Raw genomic sequence first — 24,484 nt, 5'->3', positions numbered from 1 at the left:
CTCAAGGGCATAATGTTTTGATTGTCAAACAGGTTGTACATGATGCAAATATATGACTTAAGAAGTGATTTCACAAACATTTTGTAACAGTAATCTGACTCACAAACTCCAACATAGTCTCATAAAACAGCTGTGTGTATAAGTAATCCAAGATCGTCTTGGAGAAATGTTACAGAGAAAAGCATAAAATGAGAGAAGAAAGTTTGAACCTTGCAAGGAATATCATTTCCCATTCTAACTTAAGTGTTTTCCAGAGAAGGAAAGGGAGAAAGTGAATTCTCAAACAGGAGGTGCTGGAGCGCCGAGTCCAGGGGAAGGAACAATGAATGTCAGGCTTCTACTTTCAAATTAACTGGAGACTCCCCACCCACTGGGTAGACAGCTCACTTGGATGATCCCACAAAACAACAATACTTATTTTACAGAGAGCTTTTGGATGCACCCAAGATTCTAACTTTGACTTTTATTCACCAGGCACCCCTTTTCACCCCGAGTTGCAGGAGAGCAAAGTGACTCGCTCCAAATCACCCTGTTGCAACCCCAAACAAGAAATGGTGGTCCTCGCTGGACCCATTTCCTCCCAGCCACGTGCAAATTTCAAAGATATTCAGGAAAGGAGCCAATAAATTATAATTCTGTCCTTTCTGTTTCAATGTCACAAGTCCACCATACCAGCTCAAAAAAAAAGCCTGAAATTCTGGCTTACTAAACATAATTAAGAAAGGACTCAGTAGGTCTTTAAATTTTAGTTCTTTGAAAAAAATTATTTTATTTCACTCAAGCTTTGTAAGTGATTTGAGCAAGGAGCAGTGACACATACCTGGAGTCCCAGCTACTTGGAAGGCTGAGGCAGGAGGATCATTTCAGCCCAGAAGTTTAATACAATGTGAGATACCCATCTCTAAATTAAGTTGAATAAATTACATTAATAAATCTGATTTGGGGCCAGGGATTTAGCACAGTGGCGCCACTGCCTGCCTCACAAGTGCAAGGTCCCCAGTTCAATCCCCAGTACCAAAAAATAAAAATTAAAAAGTAATAAATCTGATTTGTTTAGTCCTATATATGTCCATTTCTTAAAACCCAAAGCAGGCCCTAGACAAGAGTTTATATAGTTAAAAAGGTCTTAAGAACATGTGTTTTACTGGAAAGGCAATTGGATCTAGAAAGGTTAAGCAACTGTAAGGTCACCAGCTTATTAGTGGCACAATTGGGACTAGCACTAACGTGCTAAGGCTTCAGCATGCTGGGTGGTGGCTGAGGAGCAGAGAAAAGCCCTGAGGCTCTAGCCACCTCCAGCACTATGTGTGTGCTTTCCTGCCCTTTCCCCTCATGGGTCCCCTCTGCCTGGAGCTAACCAAGGAAAAATCCACATCTCATGGAATTATTCCGGTGATGTCTAGCCTTCCTAGGGACCTGCATTCTGATGAGATCCACGATATTGCTAGTGTTGAGCATACTGTAGGAGAATGGAGGATGTGAAGGCTGGATCACTGAATTTTAGGGCTCAAAATTAGCAGTGAGAAAGTTTTTTGGCTTTTGGGTGTTTTGTTTTGTTTTGTTTTTGGTGGGATTGGGGCTTGAACCCAGGGCCTTTGCATTGAGCAAAGTCACTAAATTGCTAATCACGAAATTTCCCAGGCTGGGCTCAAACTTGCAATCCTCCTGCCTCAGCCTCCCAGAATGCCCAGATTATAGGCATGTGCCACTGCACCCAGCTTGAGAAAAGACATTCTTTAGGGCACACCCTCTTGGCACCACTTGGCCATCCAGAAGGTAATCCAGTGGGTAGCACGGATAACACTGACAATACAGACAGGAAAAAGCCAGCCTCTGATCTTAGGAGCTCTGAGGAGAGCGGGGAGAACAGAGGACACAGGCTGCTCATGGCGTCTTGTCCGGGAGCTGTGTTCCACACTCAGACCACGAGAGTGTGCACAGAGGAGCCCCCAGCCCCACCTTGTATGCAGGTAGACGGCAGGTAGAAGAGTAAGAGAGTTGTGGCCAGGCAGAAGAAAAGCTGGGATGCCAAAATGGCAAAGCACAGCCTGTCCCATGGTGTGTGACACCTCCTTATGTGTCAGGACAGGCAGCTGCCTCCTGGGATGACCCCTCTAAGGCAACCACCGGAAAGCTTCGCCCTTTAGCCACTACCACCACCACAGCTATTGGAAAGAAGTTAAAATGAATACACAAAACACCAGGAGGTACCAAGGGCAGAGAGGGGTTTGTTGACCTTGTTTTAAACAGGCTGGATTGCAAAGGCCAGTTATCAGTGTGGTGCTTTCCCAAAACAGGGATCTACCAAGGTCTTCCAAGGACCTAAAAGAGACCCACGTGAATTTCCTAGTCTTCAAAAAAGTGCCTGGTGGTGGATGTTGAGCCCAAATCCACTGTATCTGTTTCTGGTCTGTCTGCTCAATGTTTCCATCCTGAGAAGCTCTTGTTTCTTCATTCAGTTCCCTGCCTGGGGAGGGGGGATGTCACCTCGCTATCTTAAGTGTGGTGGCTCCTCAACCTGCATCCACACTCAGAATGTGAGGTGACACCATTGCTGGAACCTCCCCGGATTATCATCTTCCCAGGAGGAAGCTGAGCTCTAACTCAGTAAGGTGAAAGCTTTGTGGAAATGGGATCTATTTGGTTGGTATTTTCCTCAGGCAGGGACGGTCTTCCCCACCAGCAAGTATAATGTGTCATCATTCTGTTTCTCGTGTGCAGAGCTAGGATCTAAGGAATCCATCACATAGGACACTTGGGAAGATAATCTAAGGGGTGTGTGAACTTTCAGGGAATGGCGATGCTCAAAAGCTCAGAGTGGAGACATCAGTTACAACACCGGGCCAGGAAGGGAACAGAGAGCTGGATAGGATGCGCTCTCTGCTCTGCAGCATAGGTGCTGCGGACCCTTGAAGCAGAGATCTACGAAACGAGACTATGGGTGCTCTGTGTAATACTAAAACACCACTGGGCTACAGGGCAGGGTGTGGGGAACAGGGAGAGAGCTGGAAATAAAGGGGGCAGCACATCTGAAGTGAATCTTGTTTTAGCATAAAGAATTTCCTTATCAAAGGATGCTGAAACTCACAATTGGCACCTAAACTGAGCTAAATCATGTCCTTCCAAAAGCTGTGTCCTCCCCGGAACCTCAGAGTGTGACATTTTTGGGAAAGAGGATCTTTGTGGATATAACTGAGATGACTGATATCCTTATAAGGTGACCGATGTCCTTCCAGGGGGCAGAAACAGGTACACAGAGCATGCACGCGATGACAAATGCAGAGATTGGAGTGAGGCTACTGCAAGCCAAGGATTGCCAGCAACACCAGAAGCCAAGACAAAAGCCCAGAGCAGTTCTTCCCTAGAGCCTTCAGAATGCGCACAGCCTTGACAGCCCCTCGATGTCAGGCTTCTAGTCTCTAGAACTGTGAGAGGCTAAATTTCTGCTTTTTAAAGCCACCCAGTTTGCAGGCCTTTGATATGAAAGCTCTAGGAAACAAATATACCATACTATGTATTTTGCAAAGGAAGAAATATTTACCCATAGCATAATCTTTCTTTTGACTTCTTTTTACCACTCAAAAGAACTTCCTCTTCTGTACACAGAAGATTAATTGCTGTGGAATTGCCCTCCCACCACAAATCATTAGAAAACTGGTAAAACTTGGAGACAAGGGACTTGAACCCCAGATCGCTGCCTGGAGAAAGAACTCAGGTGTAGACCAGCAAGGGGGACACCAGACAAACCCTGGTCATCCTCCTAGGTGTGGAAGACAGGGTTTGGGAAGCCGAGGGGCCATGGCAGTGTTCAGTAAAACCAAACAACGGAAAAGGAACTACACAAAGACAGCCCCAAAGACTGGCTCTTCTCCAGTCCTCACCTCGTTCTCCAGTCCTGCTCAAGCACAACAAAAACCCCCAAGGCAGGGAAAGGACTGCAGAGAAGCAATGGGCAAAAAAAAAAAAGAAAAAAGAAAAAAGGAAGGAAGAAAAGAAGGAAAAGAAAAGAAAATTAATAGCACTTAAAAAAGGCTGGGAAAGGTTTGTGTGCCCAAGAACCAGCAGTGTGAAGATACCTCCTAATATATACAGTATTAAGAAAGTCCTCAAAACAAATGTGCTTTCTGTAGTCCCAGCCCTGTGAGAGGCTGAGGCAAGAGGATTAACAAATTTGAGCCTAGCCTGGGCAACTTAGTGAGACCTTGTCTCAAAATAAAAACCTCTACAAAAGGGCTAAGAATGTAGTTCAGTGTGAAAGGTCCTGGGTTCAATCCCCATTACCATTAAAAAAGAAAAAGGAAGAAGAGATGACAATTGTAAATATATATGCACCAAATACGAATGCCCCCAACTATACAAAACAAATATTAATGGACATGAAAAACCAAATTAGCTCTAATACAATTGTAGTGGGGGATCTCAATACCCCATTATCACAATTAGACAGATCATCTAGACAAAAAAATTAACAATGAAATTCTAGAACTGAACCAAGTTACTGAACAAATGGATTTAATAGATGTTTACAGTGTGTTCCATCCCACAAAATCAGAATACATATTCTTTTCAGCTACACACAGGGCATTCTCCAAAATAGAACACATGCTAGCTCATAGAACATGCCTAAGTAAATGTAAAAGAATTGAAGTTACCCCCTGTATATTATCAGACCATAGTGCAATAAAATTGGAGATCAATGACATAAGAAACTGCAAAACTCCCACAAACACATGGAAATTGAATAACATCCTCCTGAACAACCAATGGGTCACAGAGGAAATTAAAGGAAGAAATTAGACAGTTTCTACAAGTAAATGATAATGTCAGCACAACATACAGGAATCTATGGGACACAATGAAAGCAGTTCTACGTGGGAAATTCATAGTAGTCAATGCCCATATTAGGAAAACAGAGAGAACTCAAATAAATAACCTAATGCAGAACCTCAAGCTCCTAGAAAAAGAAGACCATAACAAACCCAAAGCTTGTACGAGAGGAAATTATAAGGATCAGACCAGAAATCAATGCAATGGAGACTAAGAAAACGATACAAAAAAATCAATGAATCAAGGAGTTGGTTTTTTGAAAGAATGAATAAAATTGATAAACCTTTAGCCAACCTTATCAAAAAAAAGGAAAGAAAGGGCTCAAATCCATGCAATCAAGAATGAAAAAGGTGAAGTCACAACAGATCCAGCAGAAATCCAAAGCATCATCAATACCTACTTCAAGAACCTATACTCTAATAAAATGGAAAACACAGAAGAAATGGACAGATTCCTAGATACGTACGAATTACCAAAGTTAAATGAAGAAGACATAGAAATTCTAAACACCACAATTACAATGAGTGAAATTGAAAATGTAATAAAAAATTTACCAACAAAGAAAAGCCCAGGGTCCTGAAAGCATCACTGCTGAATTCTGCAAGACATTTAAAGAAGAACTATCGCCATTATTCTTTAAACTCATGAAGGAAATTGAAAGGGAAGCAAGGCTTCCAAATTCATCCCTGCTGCTTCACAAGCATAAGGTCCCAAGTTCAATCCCCAGTACCAAAAAAAAAAAAAGAAGAAGAAACAAATTCATTCCTGGAAGCAAGTGTTACTTTGATTCCAAAGCCAGGGAAAGAGCCAATCCAAAAAGAGAACTACAGGCCAATCTCCCTAATGAATATTGACGCAAAAATCCTCAACAAGATACTGGCAAACAGAATACAAAGGGTCATCAAGAAGATCATACACCCTGACCAAGTCAGATTTATCCCAGGGATGCAAGGATGGTTCAACATTCGTAAATCAATAAATGTAATACACTATATTAACAGAGTCAAGGACAAAAACCATATGATCATCTCAATAGATGCAGAAAACACATTTGACAAAATCCAACACCCATTCATGATAAAAACTTTAGAGAAAATTGGACTAGAAGGTCTTTATCTCAACTTGATTAAGGCCATCTATGAAAAACCAACAGCCAACATCATACTAAATGGTCAAAAACTGAAAACTTTCATGCTAAAATCAGGAACAAGATAAGGATGCCCACTATCACCACTCCTGTTTAATATTATTCTCGAAACATTAGCCACAGCAATTAGAAAAGAGAAAGAAATAAAAGGAATAAAAATAGGAAAGGAAGAAGTTAAAATTCATTATTTGCTGATGATATGATACTTTATATAGAAGACCCAAAATACTCTGCCAAAAGACTTCTAGACTTAATTGACAGATTCAGTAGTTTTGCTGGATATAAGGTCAACATTCAAAAAACAATAGCCTTCTTATACACAAATAACAGACTCATTGAGAGAGAAATTAGGGAAACAATTCCTTTTACAATTGCATCCAAAAAAATGAAATATCTAGGAATCAATCTAACAAAGGAAGCAAAAGACTTCTACATTGAAAACTACAGCACTCTGAAAAAGGAGATCGAGGAGGATATATGAAAATGGAAAGATATTCCTTGTTTCTGGATAGGAAGAACCAATATAGTGAAAATAGTGATACTTCCAAAACTATTATATAGGTTTAATGCAATGCTGATTGAAATTTCAACAATATATTTCACAGAACTAGAGGAAACAATCCAAAAATTCATTTGGAACCAGAAGAGACCTACAATAGCATAAGAAATTTTAGGCAACAGAGATATGACTGGGGGTATCACAATCCCCAACTTGAAACTATACTACAAAGCTACCATGATAAAAAACAGCATGGTCAGGCAAATAAACACACTCAAGGATCAGTGGAATAGATTAGAAGATGCAGAAACCACTACAGATATTCTCAGCCACCTCATCTTTGACAAAGGAGCCAACCATCCTCATTGGAGTAAAGATAGCCTATTTTATAAATGGTGTTGGAAAAACTGGATTTCAACCTGCCACAGATTAAAACTGGACCCATACCTATCACCATGCACTAAATTAAGATCGAAATGGATTAAAGATTTAAATATTAAGACAGAAACACTAAATTTGCTGGAAGATAAGTTAGGTAGAACTCTTGAAGACATTGGCATAGGAAAAGACTTTATGAACAAAACCTCAGTGGCACAGGAACTTGCACAAAGAATCAACAACTGGGATCTCATCTTATTAAAAAGCTTCTGCACTGCAAGAGAAACCACCAGCAGAGCTAAGAGACAACCTACAATGTGGGAAAAAATGTTCAGCAACTGTACCTCAGACAAAGGACTACTATCTAGAATACATAAAGAACTGAAAAGAATCAGACCCCCCAAATTCAAAGACCCAATTCAAAAATGGGCATCTGCAGTGAACAGACATTTCTCAGACAAAGAAGTAAAAGCAGCTAATAAATATATGAAAAAATGTTCAACAGCACTGGTCATTTGGGAGATGCAGATGAAAACAACACTGAGGTTCCACCTCACCCCAAAAAGAATGGCTGCTATCAAGAAATCATCCTATAACAAAGGGTGGCGGGGTGTGGGGAGAAAGGAACCCTTCTCCATTGCTGGTGGGAGTGCAGACTGGTGCAACCACTGTGGAAATCAGTATGGAGACACCTCAAAGGATTAGGCTTAGAGGTCCCATTCGACCCAGCTATCCCCCTGCTGGGTATCTTCCCAAAAGAATTAAAAGAATCATACCACAGCGATATATGTGCACCCATGTTTACAGCAGCACAGTTCATAATAGCGAAAGCTTGGGAACAGCCCAAGTGCCCATCAACTGGAAACTGGATAAAAAGATGTGGTTTTTTTATAAAATGGAGTACTACTCAGCCATAAAGAATGAGAAGCTAGAGACATTTATAGCCAAATGGATGCATATTGAGGCCATCCTCTTAAGTGAAATAAATAGTACACATCTGTGTAAATACCAAATAGTTTCTCCAGTGTGAGAAACTGAAAGTGTAAATAAGGATATACACGGATGAAATGGCCTAATAACATATTTCTGGGATTGTGTTTCCATCAAGTGTCATATGACCGTATCAAAATTTAAATTAGGGAGAAGCTTGGCTTATGTGGAGTCTGCTAATTAACTGGAGTTTTTCCCAGACCACTGTTTGTTCAGTGTTGGTTTTGGGGATCTTTCTGAAATAAATCACATCCTCTGGTGTCTTGTTGGTGCTTCAGATGCTTTTTTAAGTTATATGGAAAAAATGTTTAAGTGCTTTTCAGTTTTGTTTTGGTCAAGTTCTACTGTACTTGAATATTATTGTAGGTTTTTTCCCCTTGCATTGTTCTTCTTTGAATGCTTTTAATTTTTGTATGTGTGTGTGTTTGATAATAAAGTTATTTTAAAAATTGGAAAAAAAAAGAAAAAGGAAATGTGTCTTAGTAGAGGGATAAATTAATCCTGAAGTTTGATCTAGATCCACCATAACAAAGCTTAAAGCCTCAGAATAATCTGCAGGCTACCTAACTGCACACAGGACAAAATCTTTGCTTTAAAAATATATAACAAAATCAAGCATAGAACATCTAATCAAAAATTACTAGGCCGGGGATTTAGCTCAGTGGCGCCACGCCTTCCTCCCAAGTACAAGGTCCTGAGTTTGATCACCAGGACCAAAAAAGAAAAAAAAAATACTGAGCGTGCAAAGATGTGGGAAAATATAACTTATAATCAGAAGGGAAAAAAGTCAATACAAACAGACTGAGAAATGATAGATGTAATACAATCACTAGGTAAAGTTCTTAAATTATTACAAATCCTAAACATATGTCCAAGGATATAAAGAAAATCATAAACATGAGGAGGAAGCACATGGGAGACATTAAAGATATGCAAATAAAACTTCTAGAAATGAAATAAAGCATACCCTGGTTGAGATTAACAGCAAGTCAGACACTGAAGGACATCAGCAAACTTGACAGCATAGCCATATAAACTATCCCAAAAGTCACAGCACAGGTAGGGAAGAAGAGCCGAAGATAAATAAACAGGTTTCAGGGAATTGTGGGGTACAAAAGAATCCAATACATGTGCAGCGGGAGTCCCAGAGGAGGGAAGGAAGGAGGAAGACCAGAAGAGATTTAAACAACTAATGGTTCCTTTTTCTACAAATCTGAAGGAAACCATAAGCTCACAAATAAAAGAAATTCAAAGGGCTCCAAGCAGAAGAAACGTAAATAAAACCATACTAAGGCACAAGATAATGAATTTGCTGCAAACCAATGAAAAATGAAATAAATCTAAAAAATCAGTGAGAGAAAAGAAGACACATTATATACAGAGAGGTACGAAGATAAAAACAACAGACCATTAGAGTAGAACTCAATAGAATAATATTTTTCAAATGCTGAAAGAAAAAAATATTGTCTACCTAGAATTATAGGCCCAGAGAAAACCTTTCCAAAGTGGAGACAGAGACTTTTTCAGATAAACAAAAGCAGACAGATATTACATGCAAGTTAAAGAAGTTCTTCAAACAGAAGGAAAATGATTGTAGGTGGAAATTTAGATGTACACAAGAGGAATAAGGAGCAGTAGGAATGGTAAATAAGTGGATAATTATGAAAGATCTTTTTCTCAAGGTCAGGGATGCAGCTCAGTGGTAGAGCACTTGCCTGGCACGTGTGAGGTCCTGGGTTCCACCCCCAGCACCACTAAAAAGCAAAAGTATAAGTAAGAGACTTTTTTCTAATGTTTAATTTCTTTAAAGCACAATTGACCACTTAAAGTACAAAAAAAAAGTGTAAGGGGTTTGTGGCATATCTTGAAGTAAAATATATGGTAATAACAGTAGAAAGGATACAAAGAGAAATTAAAGTATATTGTTGTAAAGTTCTTACATGCTAGGTGGTGAAACATTTAAAAATAGAATGTGATGTTAAATTGAGAAATAGTCCACAATCATAAAAATTAAGACAAAAAAGACTGATGAAAAAATATGTGTACTGCAAGCCCTAGAGCAACTGCTAAAAAAAAAAATGTAGACTATAATGTTTTAAACCAGTAGAGGAGATAAAATAAAATCTTTTAAAAATACAGAATCAAAAGAAGGTAGACAGAGGGCAAAGAACAAGGAAGAAAGGGACAAATAGAAAACAGATAGCAAAATGATAGATTTATATCCCATCACATCAATAATCACATCAAATGGTAATGGTCTGAACATTCCAACTAAAAGACACAAATTGTCAGATTATTTGAAAAACAATCAAGACCGAACTATATGGTACTTAGAGAAAATCTACTATATATATGTAATTCCACTGTAGTTCGGAGACATGAGAGAAAAGTAAAACATTGGAAAATTATGTCATGTGCACATTAAGCACAAGAAAGCTGGAGTGGCCATATTAATTTCAGACAAGGATGACTTCAAAGAATATTATCGGGATAGAGACAGACATTTCATAATGTCTTCATAAGTCCAGTTTGTTAAGGGATGTAACTATCCTAAATGTATATTCCCTATTACAGAGCTTCAGAATACATAAAGGAAAAAATGATAGAACTGGAAAGAAAAGTTGACAAATCAATAATTACAGCTGGAGCTTTCACTCTTCAGTAACTAATAAGAGCAAGCAGACAGAAAAGAAGTGAAGATCCAAGAGACTTGAACGACCCTCTCAACTAACTTGACCTAGTGGTCATTTATTAAACACTCCACCACCAGTCACAGAGCCCATATTATATTTTAGACCCAAGACAGATTATATTACAGCCTCAAAATAAAACTAAAATTTAAAATGATTGAAATCATACAAAGTGTTCTCCAATTACAGTGGAATTAAACTAGAAACCAGCAAACCTCCAAATATTTCAAAATTAAGCAGCATACTTCTGAATAATCCACAGGTCAAAGAAGAAATTACAGGGGAAATTTTGAAAACATTTTGAACTGAATGCAAAAAGGAAAGCACATAAAAAAAAAAAACAAACCCAGTGAGAGAAAAAATCTGTGTAATTTGATACTTATTTAGAAAAAAGCCCATATAGCAGAGGCATGAGAATGAGTACTGAAACTTTGAACACTCAGATAATTCTATTTTCTAGATTTCTGACCCAAGCCTCAATGCCACTGGAAACAGCACTCCCTCCCTACTTACTAGCCCCAGAAGAGCTCCAATTCTTTGAAACAAAAGAGCCCTGCTCTGCCACCTCTGCAAGGAAGGATGTTTGTGAACCTGGTCAGTGCTTCTGAGACTTGAAAGCGCCTCTGACCCATTTAGGAGTCCTAAAAGGTTCAAACTACAAGCCAAGGGGTGCAGGCTGCCCTGAGCTACTGCACTACCAGGCTCCCTCCTGAGGCGGAAGCTGCCTGTCCACAGGCTGCACTTTCAGTCCTGCTACAGAAGAAGCCTCCTTTGAACCTGGAACAGGTTCTCCCACCAAATCCAATTTTCACTTCTCTTGCACCCTCTCCGCTCTCTGGAACAAGTGCTGAGATAAGGTCAGTGGTTGGTCGGCTGAAGGTGTTTCAGTGAAGTAGCAGGTGCCAGACTCAGGTCAGGACTGGCTTCAGTAACTGTTACTTCAAATGCTCTGAAACTTTCTTCATGTCTGAAATTACTTTGGCCTCAAACCAGTAACTTTTTTTTGACCATTAGCAGTGCTCTTACCATATGTAATGGGAAATCTTAAAAACAAACTGGTTCTGTGCTTAATATTACCTGCTTCTGCAGCGTGACAGATGCTGACTCCTGGCTGACCTGGTCTCTTGATCCCACGAGCTAGGATAGATGCTTACGGGGCCCAGTGGACAAGAATCTGGCACCCTTTTAGCCCTACAGAAGAGGTCAATTGATAAAGAAGAAAATACAAAGGAAAGGGGGAAAATACCACAGATGCAATGCTCTGTGTGTCATTCCATGCAAACACCTACACTAGTATCCCTGGCTCCAAAAGAGTAGTGTATTCAGGGCTACACACATGTCTAGTCTGCACTTTAAGAAAAGAAAAAAAAACTACATTGAATTTTATGATAATAACATGCACATTTAGAACATCAGATAATCCCAGTTAGAAATTCTTTTCTACAAGGACTTGCTGTGTTTTGAATGTTGTTCATTCAAACTGTTGTTCACTCACCAAAACTCACTTCTCATGGTTAGAGGTGGTGCAGTCTTGAGGAGGCCTTTGGGGTCCTGAGGGATCTGCCCTCACGGATGGATCAAGGTCTTTCCCCAGAGGCGGTATTAGTTCTCTCCAGATCGGATTAGGTCTTAAGGGACTGGCTTAGTTACTGAAAACAGGTTGTTTTAAAACAAATACAGCTTTTCCAGTTCCCTGACTTTCATTCTGTCACACACATGTTCTTCCCCACATGCTTGCTATCAGCCTTGTTGGGACACAGCCAGATGCTGGTACTCACTGTACTGTTTGGAATTTCTGCCCACCAGAATCGAGAGCCAGATAAACCTCATTTCCTTATAATGCACCCAGCTTCAGGTATTTCAGTATACTAATAAAACGCACTAACACAGAACATAAAACCTTTTCTAAGAATAGTAGAATAGCATTAGGAAGACTTTACTAATTAATCAGTAAAGGCCCCTATACACATCAGGGAACCAGCCTGGAATTAAAAGTTGGCACAATACACATTTTACAGGTCTAATGTGAGAATCAGCCCGTGAATCACCTGGTTTTGTAAACTGTTTTATTAGAATATTGCCACAACTGTTTGTTGAAGTATGCCTTCTGCACTACCCCGGTGGAGCTGAGTAGTCGGGACAAAGACCAGACCTTCAAGGCTGAAAATATTTACTGACTTTGTAAGAAATAAAGTTTCCAACCCCTGATCCAGAAGGATGACCAATGACCCAAGAAGTTGTAAGGAAGGAAAAACTTATTCAGGAGCAGAAAGTGACTATCACAGTACAACATTTAATGAAGTGTCTTTGGGAAGTATCTGGGGGGCTCTCAGATGACCACCTTCTAGCACTTGGGTAAAGATACATGCACTGTCCAAAAGGCTGATCCCATCACCTCTAAGATTCCTCATTTCATTGCTCAGAGGTCCAGATTAAACTTCTCAGAAATAGTCTCACTTGAAGAACCAAGAAAAACATCTTACATTATAGCTAAGAAAAGCTGTAAAGAAAACATGCATCTTCAAAAGAAAAACCCTGGGTAACTCCTGGTGGCCACTTCGTCTGTAATTGGGCCCCAGAAATGACTCTGCTGGATGGAAGCCATGTCAAATTCTGGGGCCAATATAGCTCTTAACATGCTGTGACGGCCCCATGGAGATCTGTAAAGATAATTTAATGATATCTGTTTGTCATCCAGATTGCCAAATCTTTCTGCAATCTTACAGAGAATAAAGAGGCACAGAATATATGCATTGACCCAATTACATGCTGTGAAATAGCTCTGCTATACTGTTAGGCTCTTGTAAAACAAAAACATTGTTTTCTACAAATCCAGGTAGGTTAGCTAATGAAAAAGTCAGTTAAGGTTTAAGTTATCAATGATTCATCACTGTTTTTCATTTCTTAACCTTTTATAATATATAAAATATATTATGCTTTTATAATATAATGAAGAGTTTTGCTTTTTTGGAAATTTCCAATTAAAATGCTTGACCTGTCTACTACATCTTAGTTGGGGAGCCCCATGAGACGGATCTGAGCTCCATTTCTTGGCCAGAGGAACACACTTTGAGATTCTCACGCCAGGTCTGTCTTTGACCAATTTGGCAGTGTGACTGGCTGGGTTTGCAGGTAGCAGAGCGAGCACTCAGTAAAACGTTCATTTTTATGGTGTTGGCTTCCACCTAAATATCAGCAGGAGGCAATACCACTTGGTCAAGTCTGCTTTTCAGCTACATCAAAGGCATTGAGCTTACTGCGGCTGAGAAGATTGTAATCCAACAACATTTGCAGCTTTGGGTTGCAGCCAGGGACAAGTAGGTTGAGCATTTTGGCTCTTACTCTAGGTTTGAGTCACTCAGGCAGCATCCTACGATAGATTCACTGACCATCACGACTCAGGAAGAGAAGGGAGGTGCAGAGAATCAGAGGTCAGGTATCCCAGGATTGCGGTCAAAGTGAAGGTGAAACAGGAGGTCTCCGGACATTTAATCTCAAAGTGCTTGATGACCATGGAAACCAGACTTTAAAAGAACCAGTAGCCAAGTTATTAAAATCTTGCCACTGTTAATCTTTCACATGAGGAATGTTGGCTTTGTTTTTAAAGAATGGGGGAATGAAAAGTCAAAGAGGCTTTTGATTTTGTTTTAAATTTTCAAGTTCCAGAACCAGCTGGAAAACTCTCTGAGACACATCTAGTCAAGGCTGCTATATTTATAGAGTTAATTTAATTTTTAAAAGACAGGTAATAGCACAAGCAAATGGTCCTAGAAAAAAAAAAAGTTATTGCTATTGCAGAAGTCACTGTGGGAGTCTCAAGCTAGATCATTACATTGTGTAACTAGAAAAACTCCAAAGAATAAAAATATCTGCTCAACTTTCAGTTTCAGAGCTCCACTGCCTCCTCAGCCTGCCCTTATTTCCTAATGGGTCACTGCAAACACGTCTGCACCCTACGACCTGCCACAGTGCCTGAGTCCTATGTGTCTACAGTCTTGCCCTGCTAAGCAGCAAGACCGTGGCCGCAGTGCTCTAGCACTCTCGGCACCTGCCAAGCAGCTGGCACACAGTAGGCGCTCAAGAGTTTAAGGGGCACAAAGCATGTTAAATGCGCAACCTGGTTGCTAAGGTTTGGATAAGTGGGCCCCCCCCCCAACCTCCTCACGTTAAAAGCCTGGTCAGCAGCTTGTGGCGACTGGAAGTCTTAGTCGCTTCCCTAGCTGCTGGGACAAAATACCTGACACCCAGAACTTAAAAGAAGAGAGGTTTATTTTGACTCATTTCAGTCCTGGCTCCAAGGCAGAAAGGCACAGCAGAGGACTCGGCTCACCAAAAGCAGACACTAAAGGGAGGAGCCAGGGAGAAAGCCACACCCTTCCAGCCACCTCCCCAGCGACCCGCCTCTCCTGACCAGACCCCCTCCTAACAGTAAGTCAGCGGAAGCCCCCAGAATTCAGTCACCTTCCGGAAGCCCCACCTATGAGAGCGTGAAGCTCTTGGGGGCCAGCTAGATATGAATCACATTAGATCATGTGTGCCTGTTGGTCAGGGGGAGTATGGAACCCCTGGCGGCCACTTCCTTTCTCTTTCACATCCTGGCCACCTTAAAGCGAACAGGCTGTTGCACGCATGCTCCCTGATGACGTGCTGCCTCACTACAGCCGGAAGCATGAACTGGAACCTCCGAAACTGTAAGCCGAAATACACTTTTCCTCTTTTTAAATAGATTGCCTATTTTGTTACCGTAATGAAAAGCTGATCAACATACTCCTGCAACTCAAAAGTTTTAGTGTTTAAGTAGACAGATTGCGTTGGCAGTGAGTCAAAGTTCCCCCACATAGAATATTCCCACCCCTAAGTCTCCCAGTCTCACTCATTTTGTCCTTTATCGTGATCTGTAGCTTCCTTTCTGCTTGTTCTCGCATCTGGAGTGTGTAATAACCTCTGCCTCCATAAGTCCTACCCACTGTTGGGAACAGTAGTCTTGTGGTGAGGTGTGGTGGTATACACCTGAATCCCAGCTACTTGGGAGGCTGAGCCCAGAAGAACACAAGTTTGGGCCCAACCTGGGCAGCTCATTGAGACTCTGTCTCAAAATAAAATAAAAAGGGCTGGGGATATAGCTGGTGGCAAAGGATCCCTAGGTTCAGTCCCTAATACTGCAAAAAAAAAACAAAAAACAAAAAACCTGGTCCTTGAACCACCTGATTAAAAATCATCTAGTATGCTTCTTAAAATGCAGGTTCCTCCGGCCCATATCAGATACGCTGAGTCAAAAATCTTAGGGAGCAAAGCCTAGAATTGTGCTTTCACAAAATCCTCGATTTATTCTGATGCTTACCATCAATAGGCCACACTTTAAGAATGCCTAATGTAGGGCCAGGGATTTAGCTCAGTGGTTCCACTACCTCCCTTGAAAGCACAAGGTCCCAAGTTCAATCCCCGGTACAAAAAAAAAGAATGCCTAATGTCAAATCAAACCTGAAAGCGACACTTCACAACAAATCAACCAGACGATGTTGCCACCTGACTCTGGCATGACACATAGCCACTTAGCAGAAGACCCCAGGCCTGCACAAACAGTGATAGTGTGGAGAATGTAGGCTCATCCTTGGAGAGGAATCCCAAAGGTCTGGACTTAGAAGCAGGTGGGGCCCACTGGCACCTATGACAACAGGCAATGGCTTCCTTGACAGTTTCTCGTAATCAATAACTCAATTATTTTTCTCCCTTCCCTCATTCTGAAAATAAACTGAGACAATTATAGAAGTCCAATTTTATAGAATAAACATTAAGCAGATGTGCAGAAGGTCAATGGGCAAGAAAATAAAATGAGGTTAGTATAGGCAAATAAATATTCTACAATAAATAGGAGTTGTCTTGAGTTTCCTAGTGCACAGAGAATGGTGAAACATGATCATTTGCAAGATTCTCAATATTCGTAAGATAAAGTAAAAGATGCTTAGGGAAAAAAATCATGAATTGTTCCTGATACTGGCAATTTGAACTAACACAGCTTTACATGCTGCAAAGCAGAGCAAGCACCCGACTGCAATTAGGGTGGAAACAGACATTTATCAGTACATGAGACATATCTAAGGGGAAGTGCTCAGCTCTTGGACTGAAGGATAGAATCAATATGGGAGCACGAAACAGTGGGACAGGTTAACCATTCCTAATCTAAAAATCTAGTATGCTCCAAAAGTCTTTGGGGGGGGCGGGGGTGCTAGGGATCAATCCCCAGGTCAAACCCTAGCCAAGAACTCTACCACTGAGCTACACCCCTAACTCCAAAATTGAAATCTTTTAAACACCAACATGACACCACAAGTAGAAAACTTTAGCCCATTAAAGTTTGTTGCCCACACAAAACTATTTAAAATATAGTATAAAATTACCTTTGGTCTCTATGTAAAAGGTGTATATGAAACATAAATGACTTTATCGAAATTTAAGTCTCAGCCCCAAAGTAGCTTATCATGTTTATATAAATACTGCAAAATTTGAAAAACCCTGAAATCTAAGTCACTTCTGATTCCAAGCATTTTGGATAAGGAATACTCAACCAGTACCGGAGATTTTTTCCTTCTTTAGTATAACACCTGATTTGGCTAAAGATTATAGAGATTTCCAATTTTTGACACCATCTCTCCTCTCTTGATTCCAGGATCAGAATATCATCCTAACACAGCAGCACACTTGCAACTGTCGAGATAAGGGGCATCATGAGATGCCAGAAAATTATAGAACTATGAAAATTATGAGCATAGAGAATTCCAGAATTACAGCCTTGTGGGACGGGAATATTTCTCAGCACATGATGTTATTCATACATCAACAACAAATCTTAACCATGCTCAGTGTGGGAAAGCTTTCTAATGGCAAGTATCTCCACCCCAGCAGATGCTGACTGTAAGGACTGAGTTTATTCATAAGGTGTTTGTGCTTCCCCACAACTGGTATAACCCCAAATGCCCTACTCCATTCCCCTTACGCTGACAGCACTTTAGCTTTTAAATTTCTCTCATTACCTACTCCAGCTCTGGGAGTTACATAATGCATAAGTGCTCTCCAGAAGAACTTCATAATACATAGTGCTGTCTAACGTTTTCCAGATATCTTTTTTATGGTTTCCTGCCCTTGACTTAAGCAGGTAATGTGTTAAAAAGTACGATAGGAAGGAAGATGAAAAAAATTTTCAACAGCCCCTTACTGCAAACACCTGATAACTATTGAGTGCACTGTGGTAAACTCTTCACATACAGTATCTCCATAAATCCTGGAAACCACCCTAAGAATTAAATGCAATTGTTACTTTTATTTTATGGGTATACTGGGCCACACAGGCCATAGGAGGTAAAGGCTATATTCTTTTTGTTGCTATTTAGTTTCTATCTTATAATTGTAAATTTAACTGCAAGCAGGGGTGGAGGGGTTCTCTCCTGAGCTGAGGAGCGGTCTATGTTAAAGATACAACCCAAGTCGAACAGATTAGAGTTGTCCACAGTCAGCAGTGGTGACCTTCTTGCAGGTCTTTGCCATTCCTGGAACCACAGGGCTCCATGATGATCATGTCCTTTTTTACCTTTCAAAGACTACATACTTGCCACCCAACTACCAGCCTTGGCAGTTCAACATTTGCCATGGACAAGATGCCAGGTCCTGTATACTTCTCAATGAAGTTGTCTTCATAAATCCTGGAATAATTCTGTGAAAGCAGGAAGCCATATAACCAAGTCCTTTCTCTGCAGTGCTCAGAACATGAAAGTTTTCTGCTGTATTTGGAAGTCTGTCTGTAAACTCAAAGATGACACCACCCAAGCAATGTCGAACAACACGGCGGGGTTGATTTGACGACGGAGGGGTTGACTATGGCCGGTGGCAGCCAGATCCAGGCGACAGTGATGTCTGCAAAACCAAACACAGGCAGACTGACTCGATGACACATGGATTTAACTGTTCCAGATCACTGTCACTGAAGGGATCCCAAGAGAACCACGCCCTGTATCAATAACAACGCTGTGTTTCATATTGCTGTCTTCATGAACATAGCAAATTACAGCTCACATTTATTCTCTAACAGTCCTGTGGGACAGAAGCCCACCAGGGGTATCACTGGGCAGAAATGAAGCTATGCACAGGGATGCTGCTTTCTGGTGGCTCAGGAGAGAACCCATCCATCTCCTCACTCAGGTTGCTGGTGGAATGCACCTCCTTGCGGTGGCAGGACAGGTACCCATTTCTTGGCTGCTATCAGCTCAGGGCCATTCCCACTATGTTCCTTGGACTGAACTCCCTTCCTCTAGCTTTGAAGACTAATGCTTAGGATCCCTCCAGCCTCTCTTCCATTGACTTGGACTCTTCTGGCTTCCTCTTCTGGTTTTCAAGGCCTATGTGATTAAAAACTCAAGATGATCTCCTAATCTCCCTATCTTAAGCTCATGCCTTTTTGCCATGGTACGTAGCATTCAGAGACATAACACCAGAAGCAAAGCCACAGGGCCAGAATCCTGCCTAGCAAACACCAGTCTTGCATGTCTAGATGTCTGGATGCTCCCATCCATGTGGCTATCTCTGTGCACTGAGATAATGAAGTTTTGTGAATTGTACTGTGGAGTAAGTCCAGATGTGATCAGTTTGGGAGGTGGCAAAGACAAGAGCATGCCACATGCTTCAGCTGGCACTGGGACCTCCCACCCCCTAGAGATGGCAGCCACCTTTCATGCTACCTGGGACAGGTGCGGGCTGTCAACAGAGCTGAGATGCATCGGTAGAAAAAAAGGCTGAATTTTAATCCGGCCATTTCGGTTGACAGAGCAGCCTGTGCACAAGGCCCAGATAGATCACTGATGAAATCTCCTCATGGACCAATTAGTGTCACAGACAGGAGGTCCTCTTTACCTTGACCACAGGCGACACTGCGAACTCTAAGCAACCAGCTCCCAGATGGGTTTTTAATTGCGAGGAGAAATGAGGGAAATGTTTCCAGGAAGACAAGTCTATTTAAAAGTCTATTTAAATCAGGAGTTTTCAGATTTTAGTTATTGGAACTAGTACTTCTTCCACAAGGTATAATCTCATGGGTGCTATTCACAAATTCATCACCTAATTTCCCCTCCTGATTAAACATTCTAAATTTAATTGCAGAAAAAGAGCTGCAAACTATCTTAAAATTCCAAAAAAAGACTCTCAAATGCTGCAAATACGGATTACATGGGGTGGGGGGTGGCTAGACAACTGGCAAAGTGTTCTGACTGGGCTCCCCAGGTCCTGGTCCCCTCACGCTGCTGCCACAAACGTCTTTCCAAGGCACGCACAGTCATTCTTCTTGGAGAGTCGTAAGTGGATCCTCGCTGCCTACCAAAGAAATCCCGGCCTCCTAGGCTCACCTCCGTGCCTCTGGCTGGCCCGAACCTGCCTTTCCACACCCCACCTGTGTCCCAAGCCACCACCAACAGCAGCTCACCCTGGGAACCAAGCCCCCGAGACCTCGCGCCATTCCCAGAGCACCACCTGCCTGTTCTGAGGGCAGGCGGGCCTTTCCTGACTTCTTGCACCAACGCAGACCAACTTTTCTTCCCACACACAGCTTGTGTGTCACGTCCTCCCTTGAAGAGCCACACCCTCCTGGGTGCCCTGTAAAATTCTGGTTCATCTCTGTTAGACACCAGCATGCTGTGTTTGGGCTGAGGGTCGGGGTCTGAGTCCATGTTCCTGCCTCCTCTCAAACCAGGGACTGCAACTCCTTGTGTCTTGCATCCCTGTCTCACTTCTACCCTACTGCAGCCAGAGCCTACCCTGCTGGCTAAAGGGGCTCAATAAACTCTGGACAGCCAAATTCAGTCCATCGTGTACAGTGGTGAAGACACATCCTGAATTTAAGAAAAGCTTTTTTCAGGGTACGTTAAATAGTGCCTCCAGTTCCACCTGGAATCACTGTATCCTCTGGAATATAAACATGGGCTAAGAGGACCTCTATATTGTTTTCTTCATATGCTACTGGAAATCCTTTTATAAAGATGTTGCTTAACTTAGGATGGGGTTGTATCCTAATAAACCAATTATAAGTTGAGGAAACTCTTAAGTCAAAAAGGCATTGATGACACCAACCTACTGAACGGACGTGCTAGCTTAGCAGCAAAGCGCACTGTCGGGTGCAGGGTCACTGTTTCCTCTGTGGTCAGGGCTGACCAGGAGCTGTGGTTCACTACTGCTACCCAACATCACCAGGTGATTACCCTGAGCCCAGGAAAGAGCCAAATTCAAAACTCCAAGTATGGTTTCTATTCAGTGTGAATTGCTCTTGCACCATACTAAAGTCCAAAAATCATGAAGTCAAACCATCCCGAGTCAGGAACCATGTGTAGATCTTTTGTGCATTCCACACACAGTAATTGTTTTAAAATTTTAACAGAGTTCCACATCTGGTAAGGGTCAATAAGACCCCACTGGGCTGACTCTCCCACAGATCAACATCTATAAACTGTGGTAAAAACAATTTTTATAAAAGCACACCCAGCTACCTGAAGGCTCTGGAGATTGACCAAAAGCAGGCAGATTCTGAGTGCTGACATTTGAAAGCAGGAAAGAACATGGATGGGTCCCCCAGTTCCATGACTTCTAGCTCCAATAAGGTCCAGTCTGCACCATGTGGCCCAGCTGGATCAGCAGCAGGAGACACACAGTCTTCTGCCTAGAAGAACCACCACACAGTTGCAGGGTACCCAGAAAGGAAACGGACCTCTGAAGGGAGAGACAGACAGACAGGTGAAGTCCTAGATTCTGAGTCCCCGAACTACCTGTACCCCGAGCAGATAGCAAGAAGCCTTGGGGGACTTTCGGGGTGCTAGGAATGGCCTATGCTTTGAAGAAGTTTGAGTTTCACAAGTGGATGCATCTGTTAAAACATCAAATGACACACAAAGAAATTTCATTTCATTTCATTCTGTAGAATGCATTTCATTCTGTAGACATTTACTTCAAAAATGTTAACATTGAACTTTAATGACATAAGAGAAGGTAGTGTGCTAAAGTTTGCAACCTTTGAAATGCATCTAAAAACAAACAAAAATATGGATTCTACAAATAAGCAAAGACTAGATCTATGATTTAAGAAAAAATATATATATATATAAACCTGTTAATGGTAGACTCTCAGTGCCAGGTCTATATATATTGGCTGTAAAATTTTTCCATTTTTCTGTAGGTTTGAAATTTTTCACAATAAAATACTGGGAAAAGTTAAAAGATGCTTCACAACTTTTGGAATCTGCTCCCTCAAAAAAAGCATGGAAGTAAATCACAATATTTACAGGAGTCAATGTGAAGGAGAGCCAGGAATTCATTGTGGAATTGTAAACAAAAAGCACTTAGGTAAGAGTTTGGTAAAACATGTTTGCTGCCCAGTAGGAAAAAGCATGTACCAGAGCTGACCTTGGAGAATCGTGGAAATAAGTTCCTCATCTCCATGAAATGTTCTGGTGACATGTTTTATTTTTGTAGTGTCAACAGGGCTACCCCGGTAGTCTCTGAGGTTAGTGATGTTAGTGGCACCTCAGGAGAACTTTCGATTCTGAGTTCAGCTTCCTGTGTTCCAGGCCCTAAACCCCAGACAGGCCTGGAAAATACAGTGCTAGATGAGAGGCAGAGCACTCATATGCACGAGATGATCAAGCATTTAAATTGGCTTAAAGGGGCCAGGGTTGTAGCTCAGTGGCGGAGAGCTTGCTCAGATGTGTGTGGCCCTGGGTTCAACACCCACCACCCTCCAAAAAATAAGTACATAAAAACAGAAAGAAAGAAAAACTGGCCTGAAAACAAGGCTTCTATGTAAACATAGCAAAGTGATGCTTAATCTGTTTGTTCCAGAAAAGAGTATCTCATGTTATCTAACAATGAGAGGAGAGGAGAGGAGAAATGCTGTGGTTAGAATGAATCCTACAGATGCAAGATAAATGCTTCCAACAAGAGCCAGCCAACTAGAAAAGAAGGCCACAGGTATTTCAATAGCCAAGATCCATTAACCTCGTAAATACTGAACAGCAATCCCACACTATCACTGCACCAAAATAAGAAACACGTCAACTCTAAACTGCTTATTTGGGGAGGAACAGCAAAGGAAGTATATACTACACAGTAAGACTTCCTCCACCAGTCCATACATTTTAAAAGTATAAAATACACTACATATGCTGGAGATATGGATCAGGGGCACATGCTTAGCATGCATTCAGCCCTGGGTTTAGTCCCCAGCACTGCAAAAAAATAAAACAGACAAGATTATCACTTGATAGGACTTAACAATTATGAGTCTGAAATTGTTTCCATATTTCCCTTCTGTTTTATTTCCATATTCCACTTCCATTAAATAAAATGTGAAAGACATCTGGATTTGCTACTTCCGTGACCTGTGTCAACTCCGTCTCTCTCTCTTTTCTCCATCCTAACTCTAATATGTATCCTGGAAGTGAACGTGTTTATGTCTTATATACTCTGGTGGGGACAGCAAATTTAAGTGGGATAAGAAAGAAGAAGAAAAAAGTTCTCCATTCCTGGACCTACCTGTCTCATTAGACATAATTTAAGTACTGCAAAGTTGTTTAATTTTAAACAACTTTTATAACAGTCTATAAAAAGAGAAACATCACATCTTATATGTGCTTACTCTGATTTGACATTTTTTCCCAACCTATTTGGACACACTTGCACTTGCTTAAGCAGTCTCCCTGGATCAGCTTCTTGGAGTTTAATTCTGCCTGATTCATTTCACCAATGGTCTGGAAATACAGCAAGGCAATAATGCACATCTGTTTCGGGCAACCAACCAAGGACCACCCTCCCTGAGTAGGGGTATCTCAACCCTGCCCATGGCTTTGATCTGTTTTCAGTTTTTAAATGCTCCCTGCTGCCTAGTGGGGAACGAAGTGACTTTGCTTCAGTAGACATTATGTCACCCCTCAGCCCTTATGTAAACAGAATGCCTAACACCTTCACAACTAAGCTCAGCCAGTGAGCCTGAAGTAGAAGCTGACAAGATAAGTATTTTGCATCAGCACCTGCAGGAGTAGTCGTGCCTGCTTGCAGGCACACTTTCTGCCTGGCACAAGCAGAAAATTTAAATTTAGACTCAGCAGCAACTTCTTTCTGACTCCTATTAATACTTATTAAAGTCATAATGACATCAGATAGGAGGAAAATAATACTTCTTCCTGAGGCCCGTTTTTTCAACCATTTAGAAAGTCATAGAACATAAACCCGGAAAGGAGAAAGGAAACCTCTCTTTATACCCACAGCTATGTACAACACATTTCTCCTATCTTCACACAGAGCTTCACAGTTTATAATTCTCTCATTCAAAACTTTGATGTTGTTAGTGATGAGAGAAAAAAAAGGATGTCGTACACCACTTTAGTTTTAGAGGAACTGACCTTCATTCCCACTTGACTGTCTCTTGTCACTTCCCCCCCACACACATACACACATCCTGCCAGAGTTTCAGCGTGCAGACCAGCAAGCTCGGAAGGGCTTCCTGGAGGAGACTGCCCTTGAGCAGAGGGCAGAAGTGGCAGCTCCACAACGTAAGCGGCCAAAATCCCGGGGCAGGATTCAGTTGGCAGAACAGCATATCCAAGAGGAGGGGAGGGGAGGGAGCCAAAAGGGGGTGGGAGGCAGAGGCGGGCTGGCTCCCTTCCCTTCTGCAGCCATCAGGATCCAATGAAGGTGGTGAGGAGGGGGTGAGAGATCACATCTGTGCTGCAGAGGGCCCGCGCTGGCGGACAGACGGGGACACAGCAGTGGATTCGCAACAGGGAGCCCAGTGCCTGCCGGAGTCAAGGCCAAGGATCTGAAAGACCTCATGTGGGGACCTTGGAAGCAAAGGGGAAAGAGCAGGTTGATGGGAAGGGGAGATTCTAGGAAGAGAAACAGTAAGTCTGGCAGTGGACGGGATGTGGG

At 41.7% G+C, this 24,484-nt stretch overlaps 1 protein-coding gene across 1 annotated transcript in view; it reads right to left on the bottom strand.

The window, feature by feature from the left end:
* Nucleotides 1–24,484, bottom strand: part of Bmp6 (bone morphogenetic protein 6) — a 152,764-nt gene that overhangs the window by 114,762 nt on the left and 13,518 nt on the right. The gene's annotated exons all lie outside the window — the stretch shown is intronic.

Source organism: Heterocephalus glaber, unplaced genomic scaffold, assembly GCF_053883595.1.
Source record: "Heterocephalus glaber isolate CG9 unplaced genomic scaffold, H.glaber_assembly_v1.0 deba00001472, whole genome shotgun sequence".
Classification (NCBI taxonomy): domain Eukaryota; kingdom Metazoa; phylum Chordata; class Mammalia; order Rodentia; family Bathyergidae; genus Heterocephalus; species Heterocephalus glaber.
The sequence above is the reverse complement of the archived record's forward strand: the minus strand, read 5'-3'. Positions and strand labels throughout refer to the sequence as shown.